Below are 17324 nucleotides of genomic sequence, written 5' to 3'. Positions count from 1 at the left end.
TTTATCATGCAAACAGAAGCTCCAACTTTGGGAAGATACCCTTAAAACTGGCCACCCTAATCCCTCCATCCAAATCAGAGATCTTGTCTATAATGTTCTAGACAAGTGGCTTGAATGTTTGGACTGGGCACACACAGCCTCACAGTGTAGCCCCTCCTGGTCGTGGTTCCACTACTCTCTGGAGTCACACACAATCAAAGCGACTTCTCTTCCCTTTGGCTGTCTTTTTAGATAAGTGAGAGCAGCTTTCATACAAACTTCTCTTCTTTCCCCCAAATTGCTAACCCTGGCTCTGGCACTAACTCTGACCTTGGTTCACTCACTCAACCCCTCTCAGGTTTCCTTCCTCATTCCTATGGTGGATATAAGTGTATCCACCTAATAGGATTGTGGGCTTAAATGAAACACTGCCTATACATGGCAAGCACTCAATAAGCAGGGGTCGTTATCATCAATATTATTAGTCTTACATTTATACTCATGGTAATCCTGATGCTGAATGAATTAGAGAGCACGACACTTTAATTCATATGAACATAGTACTTCAGTTACAAAGATCATTAAGGTACATAAATTTATTTCATTCGTGGATTTTTTTCTTCCAAGTGGAATGTGTGGTGGATCTAGCTATGGTGTCCCAGCCTCTGTGTACATCAGATTGTTTATGAGGTTACAAGAACCCTCTGCATGCTATGGCTTTCTATTTGGCATGTTTAAATACATAGGATCATTTGAATTCACATCCCCGTACTGTGTGGAAGGAAAATGAGACTTGGAGTGATGACCTCCTCCAAAATCACACACATGCATGGGTCAGGGCCAGTACTTGAATTTAGCATTGCTCTTTCTTATACACCAGGGACACTTCATAATGTACGGGTTGTGGCCTTCTTGGAAAATCTCATGGACACCCTCCCTGGAGGGAGGGGAACTTGAAATACATACACACACATATTCATTTTTGTTTAATTGCAGGAGGTATATACACCCTAAAATGAAAATTCCTCACTCAAAGACACTATGGTTAATAGTCTTAGTAATTCTGAAATTAAGCTGGTAGGGAGTCATTTCTATGATCTGGCTCCTAGGTAGAGAGAGTAGAATTGGCAAAACAAAAAACAAAAAAAGACTAACTGGGTAGTGGATCCAGTGTAAGAGAGTCAGTGAAACTTGTAGGAAAATTTCACATCTCTTCTATATTAGGCGAGGCTAATGTTCTTGGAATAAAGAATGAAATCATGGGCACTCAGAACAGAGCTCCTAATTTTAAAGCTAATGCATGTTCTATTAGGTGCATATGTCAGAACAATTCTGATTCATAACTCCATGAGGCCCAGAGCTATCTGTCCCAGGGGACAGCAGAAATAGAAGAGGAAAAAAAGATGTTTTGTGATGTCTTTGGCCAGGCCTAGACACACGGAAATATTTGTTTGTTTTATATGACTTGCAGTTATTTGAACCATCTTATTCTCTCCATACAAACCTACTAGTATTACCTAAATCCAAGGCATCCTTTTTTCCTTTCTTAATTCTCAATTCTTATATATCCTCCATATAAATCTTGCCGGAACTCAGGACCTCTGACAGAGTTTGCATCTGCAGAACTGGTTAAAAGCCACACCATCAAAACCCAGATAAACATAAGGTTTGGCATTGAGCCTAGGCATCTGCATTTATAATTAGTTGATTCACTGTTTCTGTGGCTCAGTCATGTTTGGGAACGTTCTCTAAGGTATGCCAGTTGGCTTCGTACAGTTCTCTAACCTAGAATGTACTGTGCTAGTTGTTCACAGTAGCTCTTTTTCACCGTGAAAGCCTCAACACCACTATCTAGCCTTTCACGAGCTTCCACAAGAAGTCCTACTACAGCCAACCTTTTTCATTTGTTAAATATTTTACTGAAGATTTATGAGGTTCTGAGAAAGAGTCATGTATTATGGCAACAGCTTTTCCCTTGAAATAAACCCATTAGACATATCTCCTCTCCTAAGAGTCCCCTCACCTCCAGCCCCATCTAGGTCACTCCCGTCTCTTGATACTAACTCTTCCTCCAAGCAGTGCCAGTGTTTTCTCTGGTCTTTCTCTCGCCTCAATTATGTAGAGTAGACTCTTTTATCCTTATGCTACCTGTTCAGGAACCAGGGATGACTTCCACTGTAAAGGGCATCTTTTAAAAAGAAGGATCTCTCCTTCCAAAGCAGTTCATATATCAATTGCCAAGAGGATAATAATCTCTGCAGTTCATTATAGGACTATTGCAGTTATATCCTTCACCTGCCTCACACCTTACATGACCCCACCATAACCTAAATGATTGATTCTTACCTACACCTGCATGTTACATTGGTCTGGGGAGTTTAAAAAAAATACTGATGCCTGGGCTCCAATATAGACCATTAACTAAATTTCTGAAGGTGAGCCACCAGCATAGATAGTTTTTAACTGTTCTCCAGGTGATTTTGATGTACAGCCAGGGTTCATAGCTACTAATTTTAAAACATTCCTGACACCTGCACTGGCCCTGATTTCCTTTCATGATTCAGCCTCAACGTTCGTTCTTAGTTTTATATCCTTCTTGTTGTTTTATCACATTCTGTGTATCAGTCATAACTCTAGTAGGTCTCCTACAAGAAACAAACAAACAAACATTGATCTTCCGAGTGTCAATTAAAATGCTTCCGTCAAGTCACTCCCGATTCCCTCTATGAGAAAGCAATCTCCTCTTCTGACCCCTCCACCCCTTTCATTTTATTGATGCCATACTCATCACAAGCCTGTTCTATCTCTTGTTAAAGTTTTCATATTCATGTATCTTCCTCTCCATTAGCCCACCAGCATTCTTTATTATAAGGCATTAAAATTAGCATTTGTTCTATTTTAGTTGCCATTTTAATACAACATGAATTTGATGAATAGTCTTATTAGTGGGAAATTTACACATCCGTCACACTACATTTACAACACTTAGCTTCCTGTGCCTTACAGGAGACAGCAAAATTAGGTGTAAAAATGGTGAAACCCAAAATAGGTGATTTCAAAATTGATAGAGATCTTTAAACTTTCGAGCTGAGAGGACCTTAAAGATCACTTGCTTGGCTCACCTTATATAGATCAACACGACAAAGACCAGTGAGGGAAAGGAATTTACGAAGCTCATCCAGGCAGTTAGTAGAGAGCTAGGATGAGACCCTGGTAAGCACTATGGTGCTCTCTCTACTTTATCAGGTCCAATAATTTTCATTAAAAACATCCATGGGGCTTCCTTGGTGGCGCAGTGGTTGAGAATCTGCCTGCCAGTGCAGGGGACACGGGTTCGAGCCCTGGTCTGGGAAGATCCCACATGCCACGGAGCGACTAGGCCCGTGAGCCACAGCTACTGAGCCTGCGTGTCTGGAGCCTGTGCTCCGCAACAAGAAAGGCCACGATAGTGAGAGGCCCGCGCACCGTGATGAAGAGTGGCCCCCGCTTGCCACAACTAGAGGAAGCCCTCGCACAGAAACGAAGACCCAACACAGCCAAAAATAAAAAAACAAATAAATTAAATAATTAAAAAAAAATCCATAGACATAGGTACTTCGTAGCCCAAGAAATTTTACTCTGAAGGCAACTAGATGACATCATACTCTTCCAGAGGGGGCTGAAGAAAAGTCAGTTTTGATACAGGGAACAGCTACAGGTTCTTTGTCCCTGTTATAACCATCACCCAGCACCCCGATGCACTTTGCATAAAATCTTACTCTTGATACAGCATAATTCATCACAAATACATCTGAATGCATCAAATAAACATGAGTCAAAATTCCAGTTTAACCTGATGCTTTGAAAGCTTTCCTCAGAACTCAGATGGGTTTTGATGTGTTATGATTTAGGTGCATGATTTAGCATAAAGAAAATAAGATTAATTAGAGCCTCTATGTCCCAAGCATGACGCTAGATGATCTAAGGAAAACCAAGATGTCTATGTCATGGTAAGTGCCATCTTAAAACTTCTAATGTAATTTGGGGAAGACCAACACAAATATTTAATTGCTCTAAAACAAGGCCAACTGACAAGTATAAGAATAAATAATCTGTGAATGTGCAGTGAAGAAAAATCTTTGCTATTTAAAACAAAAATTACCTTCTCAAGAGAGCAGAACCTAACAAATGAGGGATGTTTCAGTTGTTCTGAGCATCTTACTGGGTATAATTATTATAAAAAGGCCTGGAGCTGAGTTCAGGGATAAGAAGTATGAAGACCCAAATCACTTAATTTTCCTAGAGAACAACATTCTTACCTAGAGCTCTTTTTTTTTTTAATAAATAAATAAATTTATTTTAAAAAAATCCCTAAGCATCAGCCAGAACCTGCCCTGTGTTCAAACTTGGTCCAATGGCCTGGTTTGGGGCCTCATTCTGACCAATATGCCCATCCTATGCCTATTTTCTTTTTTTTTTTTTTAACAGCTTTATTGGAGTATAATTGCTTTACAGTGGTGTGTTAGTTTCTGCTGTATAACAAAGTGAATCAGCTATATGTATACATATATCCCCATATCCCCTCCCTCTTGTGTCTCCCTCCCACCCTCCCTATCCCACCCCTCTAGGTGGTCACAAAGCACCGAGCTGATCTCCCTGTGCTCTGTGGCTGCTTCCCACTAGCTATCGGTTTTACGTTTGGTAGTGTATATATGTCCATGCCACTCTCTCACTTCATCCCAGCTTACCCTGCCCCCTCCCCGTGTCCTCAAGTCCATTCTCTACGTCTTCACGATTTCCTTCTTTTGGGAGTCTTACCAGAAGTCATAGAACCTGCGTTATTTTCTCTTTAAGTATTTAATTGTCATATGAACCCAGAGAAGCAAAGTGAAGACATTAGTTCAGACCTTAAATAAAACAATAACATTTGAGAAGAGATTGCTCTATGTTATAAATTCAATGCACCAAATTATTGCTTGAATTAATTACCCTTTACCTCAAGGATTTTTTTCAGGTGTACTAACCAAGTCTCTTACCAGGGAAGGGTTTTCTTTCTTACATGCCATTTGCCCTTCTTGATGCTTGTTGAGTTTATGAGGCATTATCTGTTATGAGCTCTCAATAAAAGCCTCTGTCTCATACACTGGGCTTTAGTCATGGCTGAAAGCACTATGGAAATTGTTTTTTTTTTTTTTTCCTACCATTATCATTTATCTTTTCCTTTACTGCCCTAAAGAGGTGCTAACATGACTCTTAGCAGTGAAGGGCAGTTTTTCTTATCTGGGCCTGGGTTTTAGCATGCTAATGTAAGATATTAGAGTGATGCTAAATTATCCCATTTCTTTAAAAACTGACACATAAAAGGTATTTCACATGGCAGCACCAACCAAATCATATCTGACCCACCCCCACCTCCCCAGTGATATTTATGGAGAAACAGGGTTATTGTTGGCTGGTTGCAGAGAGGAAAGTGTCTTTGTCATATAACTGATATCCCCAGATCCTATAAACATCATGCTCTCTAGAGAGCTATGTTATAGATTCGAGTGAGCTCATGTTTTGTTCACAAATTTTAGTAACTTTGCAAGAGGATTTGGAGTTCTGGCTATAAGGCAGTCTTTCTGAACACCAAAGATTCGGAACTGGATGTTTGATTTCCTTTGTCTTTATGAATGCAAGCTCAAATGCCAAGATTTGAATCAGATATCTCAGAAGGCTACTTTTGACTCCTTGAAATGAAATAGAAGAGTGAATTCTGCATTGAAAACATCCATAGCCCAAGAAAGTTTACTCGAAAAGCAACCTGATGGCATCATCCTCTGCCATAGGTGGCTGAGAAAAAGTCAGTTTTGATACATGAAACAGCTGCAAGTTCTTTGTCCCTGTCATAACCATCACCAAGCATCCCAATGCACTTTGCATGAAATTCTGCCGTTGATACAGCCTAATTCATCACAAACACATCTGAATGCATCAAGTAAACATGAGTCAAAGCTCCAACTTAACCCTATTGTGCATAAGAATCACCCAAAGAACTTACTGAAGCACAGATTCTTGGACCCCTAACCAAAAAGATTCTGATTCAGTTGGTCTGGGGTGGGACCCAAGAATTTGTCTTTCTTGGAAGCCTCTAGGTGATGCAAGTGTGCCCATCCACATATACAAATCATGGCATAGATTATTTAAGTTTGGTGACAAAATATAATTTGACCCTTCTTTCAAATACACATCATTTATTTTCTTAATCTCCACCAGATCTAGAATCCTTTTGCAAGGGTTGACATTTTTTAGTTGCTTAAGTTAGTCAAGTATATGGAAGCCTCTTAGATTTTGTACCTGTTTTATCTGTCTGGAAGCTGTTTATTTATCTGTTGGTGTGGCTCATTTTTCAAGCTTTAGTTTAAAGGACATTTCTTATGAGAAGCCTTTCCTCACTTCTTTGTATTGCTGAGTTCCCTCTACTGTGTTCCTGTAGCATCCTGGATTTTGTCTATTACTCACTGCTCTGTCATGTTGTTTATTTAATTGTATGTCTAACCACTTAGATTGAAATCTTCATGAACTTCTAGACTTTTTCTAGCAAGCTTACTATTATGTCTTCAAAACCAAGCAATGGGATTAACACATGGTAGTTGCACTATAATTATTTGTTAATTGCCTGAAAGATCTCAAAATTCCACTTAAGGGATAGGAGAATAATTGATGAAGTTCTGGAAAAGAAATAGAACAATGACAGAGCTATACAACCCTTCAGAAATTATCTGGTTCAACTGATCAATTGTATTGCTGGGAAACTGAGACCCAGAGGAAAAAAACAGAACTGGTCGAATATGTTTCAACTAGGGCTCACTTCTTTCTTATCTCTTCTCACTAGCCAGAACTTTATAAAATGTGTACCTCCTTACAGAGCAGACAAGAATTCTGTGTCCAAATAGAAACTAAATTAAGTCCAGGTGACAGAGAGGCTAAACACCTGTATTCTCCAGACTTCTCCACCTCAAGAGAGTTTGAAGTGAGGGCACATTGCTATTATGACCTGAAACTGCCTAGCTTATCACTCCTTTGGACATGCAAGACCTCAGTTACCTTCGCTCCCCCCAAATCCCCATGTTATTTCTGAGTGTCATAGGTTGAGTGCCCCAAAAAGCAGACTATCACTGGAGGCATGTGGGTGGTTTATTGAGGAGTGCTCTCAGGAACACCAATAAAGGAGTGAGGGGAGCAGAACTGGATAGAGAAGGCAACTGCATCTTGGTAACATATGAGGAAGAAATGGAACTCAGTTCTCTGGAAGTGGTCAGATATAGAGGGACAATCACCTCCCTTGGTATCACCTTCTATTTTTACTTATTTAACCAAATGTTCACAAGATTGTCCCAAATGACACTGCTTTGGAATAGATTCCTAGAAATTAGTGAGGTTCTGGGAACAAAGGTGCCAAGGCTAAATAAAATATATTGAATACTATGTTGCAGGTCATACATGCATCGTCATTTATTTATCACCATAGATGTATGGAGTTGATTTCATAAGACAGATATTAAATAGCTCTAATTAGTTAGGTAAAAAAAATACTGAGATTAACAAAGGTCATGAATTTTTCTAGAATCTCATGCATCTACCAAGTGGAGTAACTAAAAAACTGAATCTAGATATGTCTAATAGTACAAAACCCCATGGTTTTAACTGGAATCAGTGGCCAAAATGGTGAGGAGACCTGAAACCATGCTGTATAAGAAACAGAAAAATAACCAAGGAGCGGTTAACAAGGAGAGGTTCAGGCTTCTAAGAGAAGGGGAGTCATGATCAGCATTTTGAAGTCTTTGCAAGGCTGTCATCTGTGTAGAGAGATCAGTATTGAGGACCAGGCTTGCAGCAAGGCAATTGGAGCAAATACTAGGATTGGCATCCTAATGATTGGAATTGTTGAAAAACGTGTCAGGGATGCCTGTGGGAGGAACAGTTACATAATCATTAAGCCCTTGTTTTCATCACAGGAGACCTGACTGGGAACATATTATGGTCATCTGCTCAGTGAACTTATGGTTTGATAAGGGCCTCATTGCTGTTGTAGACACTCTAGCTGGACACTATGTGGTGGCCCTGCTGGTAGAAAAACTAAGTATCCAGAGAGAATAGTCAGTATCAGCACTACCAAATTGTATTCTGCAAAGTCCAAGTGTTTCCCAGTATGTCAGTAGGTGGCCAGAAGGAAAATGGCTCTGCAGTCAAATGAGTTTGGGAAACATTTAATTAAAATCAAATGCAGGTCTTTTCTGCTAGATGCCTCAGAGCTTTGAACATGGGCAGTATGGATCGCTAATATAGAAGGCACTGATTCATAAACTTACTTGATCAGGAAACCCCTTTCCCATGGAAACCTACTAATATCCAGTTGGGGTAACGCTGGTGAAGTGATGATCTCCAAAGTTCTGTCTCATCGTGAAATTCTGTAATTCCTCAAGCACTAAATGAGTCAAGGAACTTAGAATTTAGTACTAATCTTGAAACAAAGTCACTGTGTTTTCTTAAACAGTTTCCTTCCCTTTTCTGAGCCTCAGTGTAGTGTCCCTGGCTGAAAAAAATTATCGCTGAGACTTTTCACCTCCAATATTTTGTGGTGTACGGAGGCTTCAGGGCATCAGAGAGGAGTTTCACCTAGTTTACAGTTCTCCGGAGCCTGCCTTCATCTGACACTAGTGAGTTTCCAGCCTGGTGGCTTTGAGTGAGTGTATATTGTTTTTTGGTTCCTGTTCTGCAGGAGAGCAGCTTGAGGATGGGAAGCCAAAAAGACCTCCCATTCTGAAGGTTTCCCAATTCGTTTTGCAGACCTCAGCGATTCAGAGGGTTTGAAGACACGGCAGAGATGTGCAGTTCTGCGGTTGACCCCTCTCAAACAGTACATAATTCTGAAAAACTTGGAGCTCCTCCATAAAGCCATATTTCAGTTGCACATTTTAGGCATGAGATTTCAGCCAAAAGCCATAATATAACACTGCCGAGGATCTTTTTTTTTCTTGCAAAAATATGCATTTGGACAAAACTTAGGAACCTAAAATTACAGGAATCGAATGTACCTTCTGTGTTAACCAAAGTGCTGCAGATCAAATGACAAATCATAGAAATGTAGAGATTTCCTAGTCCAAAGTCCTATCTAAGACTTGAATCTTCCCTATATCTCTGTGAGGTCGTTGCTTAGCTTATTGATTACACTTATTATGAAAACGTGCAATTTCTGAGGCTGACCTAACAAAATCATACTTCTTACCATTAGGACAGCCTCTCTTCTCTTAAAGTATGTCTTCTGTTATACCCATCTGTATTCCCTTCTCAGCATTCTGAGGATACAAGGGAAGAAAATCTGTTCTCTACTCTCTAAATTGACATTGATTTTTGAAGGTGAAAAAATGATCTACCATCTCTAAAAACAGTTGCAATCTTTCAACATAAACATAACCTGTTCCTTCACTGGAAGTAATGTGAACAGCCAAAATAAAGCACAGTCTTTGAATTCAGAAAGTCCTGCAGTTCTAAAACCTAGTCTTCTACCTGCACACTAATGACCTTGAACTCTCTATTTAGTGTCCATGAGCTCCAGTTTCTTCACTTTTAAATAATAACTATATCACAGGATTGTCACGAGGAATGAATGAGGGGAAGCACAAGAAGCCTTCTCCGTGGTGAGCAATCTTCTTCTTTTCCCCACTCTGCATTAGCTTTTCTTCTCTTTTTTGCAAACCTGACATGATATGATTTGACTTCATACCCTTTTATCATGCAGGGCTTCTGGTTGTCTCCCAGAAAGCCCAGGGTCTGGAGGGAAACATAATTCCAGGTAAATTGCAGAGCTAGAGTCTTACCTCCACGATTTTGGCCATCGCACTTCTATTAAAGGAAACTACTGTGTAATATTAAAACATTTCAGACACTGTAATGCAGACCAAAGACAGAAGACCTTGAATATTTTTCAATACAATATTAATATTGGTGAGAGTGCCCTGGAGGAAGTCAGAGCAGCCAGTGTGTTTGGACAATGACTGATCTCCTTAAGGATTATTTTATTATGCACTCAGTGTTTTGAAATGCCAATATCTGCAGATGCAGTATGATTACACTGCCTTTTTCATTTCAATTATTCTTTAAGAAGGGTGATCATTTTTCATTATGAAGGAAAAACTTGTACGGTCTGGACAAAGATAACGGAACAGAACAACGAAACATCATCTCTCTGTGAGGTCTGACGTCAGATTTAATCATGCTGGAGCAATGCAGGTTCACTGAACTGGGATGCAGGGGCCTGGCCCTGGCCCTCTCTCTGCCTTGAGTTGACATGTGGCTTTGGGAAGCCAAAGTTTAGCCTTTTGTGATCCTCCGTGTCTCTCGTCTGACCATTAAGGGGTAGGACTAGGTGATGTTTCAAGACAATTTTACCTCTTCATTTCCAGGGTTTATAATAGGAAAGAACTGAATCAGAGGAGCTACACTCAATGGCCAATCCAAGGAGCTTCCCATATAAGGGAGCAGAAAACACCCATTCGATCCTAGAGAAACACTGAAACTACAGGTGGGGGCTGGGTGCCAGGGAGGCAAAAGTTACCTGTTTTTGGTTTTTTTTTTTTAATTTGCATTTTTTAAAACATCTTTATTGGAGTATAATTGCTTTACAATGGTGTGTTAGTTTCTGCTTTATAACAAAGTGAATCAGTTATACATATACATATGTGGACCTAGAGTCTGTCATACAGAGTGAAGTAAGTCAGAAAGAGAAAAACAAATACCGTATGCTAACACATATATATGGAATCTAAGGAAAAAAAAAAAAAGGTCATGAAGAACCTAGGGGCAAGACGGGAATAAAGATACAGACCTACTAAAGAATGGACTTGAGGATATGGGGAGGGGGAAGGGTAAGCTGGGAAAAAGTGAGAGAGTGGCATGGACATATATACACTATCCAATGTAAAATAGTTACCTGTTTTTAATCTGAGAGAGGAAAAAGCAAATTGACCAAGATCTTCGCAAAACAAATTACCTGCCAATCAAGAACCAGAACGTCTGCTCTTGCCTCCCAGGACAGCTGTCTCTGTTCTACCCCTTTGCCCCTGGAAACCACTTAGATATGGGCTCCTGCATTTCTCTTGTCTCATCTGTCTACACTTCTGCATCAATAGGGAGTAAAGATGTAGAAAATGCAGGTATGGCATTCATGACATGTCGTCTTAAGGTGTTATGCTGAAACAGGAAACAATGCTTTGAAATTTAGTTCTTACCTTAGATAAATTTTGTATTTGAAAGTGTACCCCCTCTCTTAAAATTATTCTAGAACACTATGAAAATTCTCTCCCAAAACAAACTTTTTTGAGCTGTGTGATATAAACTGCAGATCTATACTTTGAACTTCTCTTACAAAACCTGTTTGATTAAAACTATGAAACAGTGTTGTATATAATGGAAAAAAACATAGGAGTAAAAGGGATTCAGGATTTGACTGTTGACTCTGAAGGATAGGAGTTCTGTGACCTTGAAGAAAAATTTCATACAAACAAGCCTATTTCCTTATGTAGTAAGGATATAAAAAGCCTCAGTTTCCTTATGTAAAGAGATAAAATTCCCATGTCACAGAGTTGTTTTAAGGCTTAAATTAGACGGGATATTAAAATTCCTTGCATAGTGCCTGGTGTACACAGAATCTCAATAAATGCACAATAGGTATTGTAAGTGAGATTTGAACCAAAGCAAAATTGCATAAAACACTACTTCCCATGCCCTTCAGTGAGGCTTATTTAAACCATCTTTAGGTGGAGTTCCTAATCCCAAAGATGTATGTGAAAAAATGTTTCAATTACTTGACTATCACCAGTCTACAAATCAGATTCATCTACTCTTCCTACCTTAAAATTCTTCCGTATGATACACTTTGACTGCGTTATCAATTTTGTATTTCCTCTTTTTTTCACCCATAAAAAGAAAATTGTAAAAACTTCACAGCTCAATGACATTAGATGAATTCTTTAAATTCACAAAATTGACATTCACAGAGAGTTGGTAAGGGGATGGTAACATCCAATTCATATCGTTCAGTCCTTGGGCCAACAGGGAATAGGAAAGAGAAATATTCCTGGTACCCCTAAGTATAAGTGAGTCAAAGCTATGTCAGTATTTGAGCGAAGATTGGAACATAAGCTTGCAACAGTGCAGTTGAACTGGTGGGTGGTGACTTGCAACTTTCCGAACCATCTGCCCAATGAGTGGGTTTTTCAAAGCACAACATTCACTGTTTCTTTCCCCTTTAATGCCTGAAAGTTGCAAGAGGGTGAAAAAAAAAACACTTACAGAGCTCCAGCTCTGTGTCAGGCTCCATGCCAGGTTTTTTACAATCACCATCTCATTAAATCACCGCAAGTACTCAGTCAGTTAGACATTTTGTCGCCCATTTTACAGATGAGAAAATGGGAGCTCAGCGAAAGGAAAGTCACTTTTTTCAAAATCTCATAGCTTGAAAATGTAAGTCTGCCTTAAGCTTAAAATGGTTCTAGTAAGATTTGAAATCATAATTCTTGGTTTTCTTGACTGGAATTCTGTTATTGAAGGTTTCGAGCCACGGAGGCCTATAATTAGAGACTGATTTTACTGTCCATTTTGCTATTTTGTTGTCTCACGTGCCACCATTACCATGTCCCTGCTGTTGCTAACCCTTGAACCTTCTTCATGTCTTTGCTTAAATGCCACCTTCTCAACAAGGCCTATGTTGTCCACCACATGAAACTTGTAACAATTTCGCTAGCTTGCACAGCCCACATACCCTGGCTACATTGTCTTGGTTTCCCACAGGTCTTTTCAGTGTCTAACAAGAAATACATTTTATCTTTTATATTTATTGTTCCTTGTGTCTTCTAGAATACCAGCAACAGAAGAGCAGAGACCAATGTCTACTTTTTTTCACCAGTGTTTTCCACTCATTTACAACAATGCTGAAAACATAGAAGGAGCTCAGTAATATTTGTTGTATGAATTCCTAATTAAGCATGTCGTTCTATCCATCTTATTGTAGGTGGCTTCTGAATCCTTCTCAACACACCCTGAGGGTTAACCACTACCGTTGGATCTGAGTTGTAATTTTAGCTAAAATTTATTGTATTGTACCTTTGTTTCCTTTATGTAAAGTGAAAATGGAGGTGGTACCATTGACCACAAGCTGTCAGGAGGACTGAGTTAATGTGCGTGAAGTACCTAGCACACCGCATGGTCTGTAGTGCCTGGCACTCAATTCTTTCTCACTGTTATTTTCTGGCTTTCATTCTTCTGGCCTATAGCACATAAATCTACACAGTTCTAGCTAAAGCACATGTAAGAATCTGTATTATCAAGAGAGTCATCTTGATTTTCCAAACCTATTGCAACCCCATTTAAAAAGCCTTCCATAATCTTTCAAGGCAGAATCATTTGTTTACACATCTTCATGCCCATATGGTCTAGTATCAATAAGACTTCATGTCTTGTTTCCTGTCATCATTAGCTGCTTTATCTACAAGACATGAATTCTTCCAAGACAGGGTCTATGCCTTGTTACTTTCTTTACTTCATTTCCTCAGATGGCATCTGACATATAGTACATGTTTAGTACATATTTATTTTATGATTAACATCGCTATAGCATGTTGGTGCAGGACCTGAACGTGGAAATTACTAAATTCAATATAGCACATAAAGGGATACTGAGGATCAGAGAAGGGAGATGAATTGAGGAAATCATCCAGCTAGTTTTTATCCAGATAAGCCTAGAACCCAATTTTACAAACTTGAAGTCGTTTCTGGTATAACATATTCACTTTTTGTTAGATATGCTTTGACATAATTCATTAACTTGCTTTTCAATTTTCATGTTAACTTTGAGGACACACCTCTATTAAAAGTGAAGTTTGCATGAGTACTTTCTTTTGGAAACAAATTCCAACTGGATAATTCTGCCTGAGAGGATCAGAATAAATAGTACACAGGATGGACAATTTATAATATCTAGCCTGGGACTGAACTGACTAACCTGTGGGGAAGGCTGAGTCACTAAATCTATCCTGGAATCAAAGAATTTAGAGTTGATTATGTGTGCTTAAGAGGAGAGACACTGTCTTCTTTGAACCTGTTTCTCTCCCAGATTACAGCCGGAGTCTTACATGTACCAGACCCTCATTACAGGTTTGCTGCCTTGAATTGCATCTGGTAGACCCTCCCATCAAGTGTGGGAATCTCTACTCCTTGCTTAATTGCCCAGGGTTCACCTGACTTCAGCTTTCATACATCCAGTTACACTACTGACTGCCTCCAAAGAGTCATTGTAGGGCTATTAGCTGCAGTGAATTGAACTGAGGAATGTCTCATGATAACTTTGACCTACTGGCCAGAGTTCTCTTGTCTGGACCACAGAGCACATCACTTCCCCCACTCTTCTGATGACCATCTGATATTTGGAAATGGTGACCACTGGCTCCCCCCTACCACTCCCACCATGCACATACCAATAGAAGTCATCTCTCCTCCAGGCAAAATGCCCTTCTGGCTTAAGCTATTTTCAATGGGTAGCAAACCAAAAATGTTTGGTCTCTTTTCTTTGATGGCAAAATCCCTTTGATTTACCATAAAAGATAGTTTTGGGGCTCCCAAAATGAAAGGGTGAGTTGACCAATAACAAGCATATCATTCAATGGTGTCTTTCAAAGACAATCTCATTCCACATCATTTAAGTGGTATGTGGGAAAGGAAAAGGAAAAGGAAATAGCATTTATGGAATGCCTGCTATGTTTTGGTCACATCACATTGATAGAGTCCTGGGGTCTTCACAACAGTCCTTTGAAGTACATATTATTATACCTAATTTTATAGGTGAGAAAACTGAGACTCAGCGGTTTTAAGTAAACCAAACATCTAGAAAATGGTAGAGCTGGAATTTGAACCCAAGCCTGTAGAATTCCTCAGGTTGTTCTCCTGGCATAATGCCCAGCCGTCTCCCGTCTCAGGGTCCACAACTGTGGTCAAAGCTCTGCTTTTTTTTACTTGTGAATGCCTCCCACGAACCATAAACAATGTGGTCTTCCAGTAAATCCAACGTAAATGTACTAAAAGGATCACAGCTGGCCAGTTGAATGATGCATCTTGCCCAGTGGTCTGTGTCTGAACATGATCCCAAAGGGCAGGACCATGTGATCATTGATTCTGTGCAGAAGCATAAGGGAAACCCCCAAACTAAAATGCTTACTCAACACTTTAAACTGAGTTGTCTCATGCAGTTTTCCTCTCTATGGATAATGTGACCATTGTCTTGTCGCTCATCTTTAGCTACACTTCTTCCACACATCTAAACCCTCACTATTAGTTTTGCCTGCAAAAGACTTCTCGTATTTGCAGTCTTCTCCTCATCTCTGTTGCAATTGTCCTTATTAAAACTGCCCTCCTCATTCATTTATCCTTACTGCTGTAGTCCTTCCTACTTGGTCAACCTAGCTACAGTCATATACACTCAAGTCCATCCTCCAAAGTGCATCAAGAGAGAGATTTCAGAAAGAGATCTGAGTGTGTCACCTCCCTCTTCAAAAATCTTCAGTATTGTTGGGGGAGAACAGTCATATTTCCTTTCTCAGGAGACTTCACTAAAGTAACACATTTTGTCATTTACCCTAATTCTACTTTCTCCTTCTTATACAGGAGAAATAAGTAAATCAACTTCTGGATGATAGAGTTTGGCCTACATTTCTTGACTGGGTGAAAGACCATGAAAATTTAGAATTTGCTCGCTCTTCTCTTTCTGCCATGGACCAGGGTGATACTTAGGATCACCGTGACTTAGGATATTCTAAGGTAAGAATGTATACTTTGTAGATTAGAGTTGTCTCTTATCCTGTGAGTTTCAGTCAGCAAGGGTATGTTTTGCTGCAGTAACAAAAGACCCCCAAATCTCAGTGACTTAAAACCACTGATGGTATATGTCCATGGCAGGTGGGCAATAGCATATCTTCATGTCATCATTCCAGGAACCAGGCTGATGGATTAGCTTCTATTTGGACCACTGTTGGTCATCAGGGCAGAAGGAAAGAAAACATAGATACAGTGAACCTCTCATTGGCTCTAATATCTTCCTCTCAGATATATCACTCCTGTTTATCCCACTGGACAACCAAGTCTTTTGATCACACCTGAGTTAAAAAGAATGGGATGTTATATCCTGTCACAGTTAAGGGTACCACAGAGAAGAGCATGGAATATCAGTGAATAGTAACACAGAATACCACACCTGGAGCTCTCTCAAAATCTAGACTGGAGGGTTAATAGGAGAGCATTAGCAAGCCCATTTTGTCCCATACCTTCGCCAAGTCACCTAACAGTATTTAGTCATTAAAAAGAAAGCACTGGCATTTTGAGCTAATGCTCAGAAAGGGGAAGTTATTTGCCTCATTCTGCAAAATTTGTGAACTTCAGAGTAAGGACAAGAAGCTAAAGCTCTTTCCACTAAATAAGATTGTTTCTCAAGCTTCACTGCCCATGTCTGGCACAAAGTAGGTGGCTAGTACCTGCCTGTAGAATTGAATCAAATTTATATGACCCACTGGTCAATCTCTCCCTGAAATGCATTTTTTTTTTTCCTGTTCAATAAACACACCTTCCACCTGTGTTTTATGGGCTAGGAAACTCCACCACACGCTTAACACAGAACTTCCACAGTAAATAAATCCCCTATCCTTCATCCCGCCAGTTCAGACACACATTTTGATTCCTATATTGGTGTCATATCACCAGACCAAACAATAAATGAAAAACAGACAAATGCCTTAGGAACAGGAAAAGCCTCCACGTGCCACCCCTCATTCTTGGTTTAATGTTAATCCCAATTCCTTGCTTCTGGGCCAAAAATCTTCTCCCTCAATCCCCAATCCCTTCCCTCTCTGGAAGAAAGACTAGGTATTTCTTGAATTCATTTAGTGTGTTTTTCCTTCTCTTCAGTCGTCTTCCCTAGTAACATCTTCCATATGTCTGTGAGCCATTGTGTGGAAGATCTCTGCCCAGAGTCCTTATTTATTCTGAGCGGATTGGAATGGCAGCCTTAAGTCTGGTATTTCCTCACGTTTGACAGCTTAAATTACAGACTTTGGGTACATTTAACGTAATCCATTCATGTGGAATGGCTGTTGTTCCTCTCATAGTAGTTTGAAAATATAAATATTTACAAACCCCTAAGACAAAAGCTCTTACTGACAAGGTTTCTAAAGCGCAGCTCCAAGGACAGGAACCTTTCCACTTAGAGTTTTCCACTGACAGAGTCTCAATTCTCCTGGGTCATGTGCACTCCATTTAATGCTAATGGAATCACAGTGAAATCA

The 17324-nt window shown here is 39.7% G+C and overlaps 1 long non-coding RNA gene across 9 annotated transcripts in view; it reads left to right on the top strand.

Annotated features, from left to right (window-relative positions):
• The window catches only part of LOC309633436, a 360009-nt gene that overhangs the window by 30250 nt on the left and 312435 nt on the right, over positions 1-17324 (top strand). For 6 of the 9 annotated variants that reach the window (XR_014247507.1, XR_014247508.1, XR_014247512.1 and 3 more), the window contains exon 3: positions 15655-15807. The exons of the other annotated variants lie outside the window; for them this stretch is intronic. This is a non-coding gene — a long non-coding RNA (uncharacterized lncRNA). The remainder of the gene's footprint in view (positions 1-15654; positions 15808-17324) is intronic. 9 annotated transcript variants of the gene reach the window in all.

This window comes from Balaenoptera borealis, assembly GCF_965194805.1.
Source record: "Balaenoptera borealis genome assembly, chromosome: 8".
Lineage (NCBI taxonomy): Eukaryota > Metazoa > Chordata > Mammalia > Artiodactyla > Balaenopteridae > Balaenoptera > Balaenoptera borealis.
The sequence above is the reverse complement of the archived record's forward strand: the minus strand, read 5'-3'. Positions and strand labels throughout refer to the sequence as shown.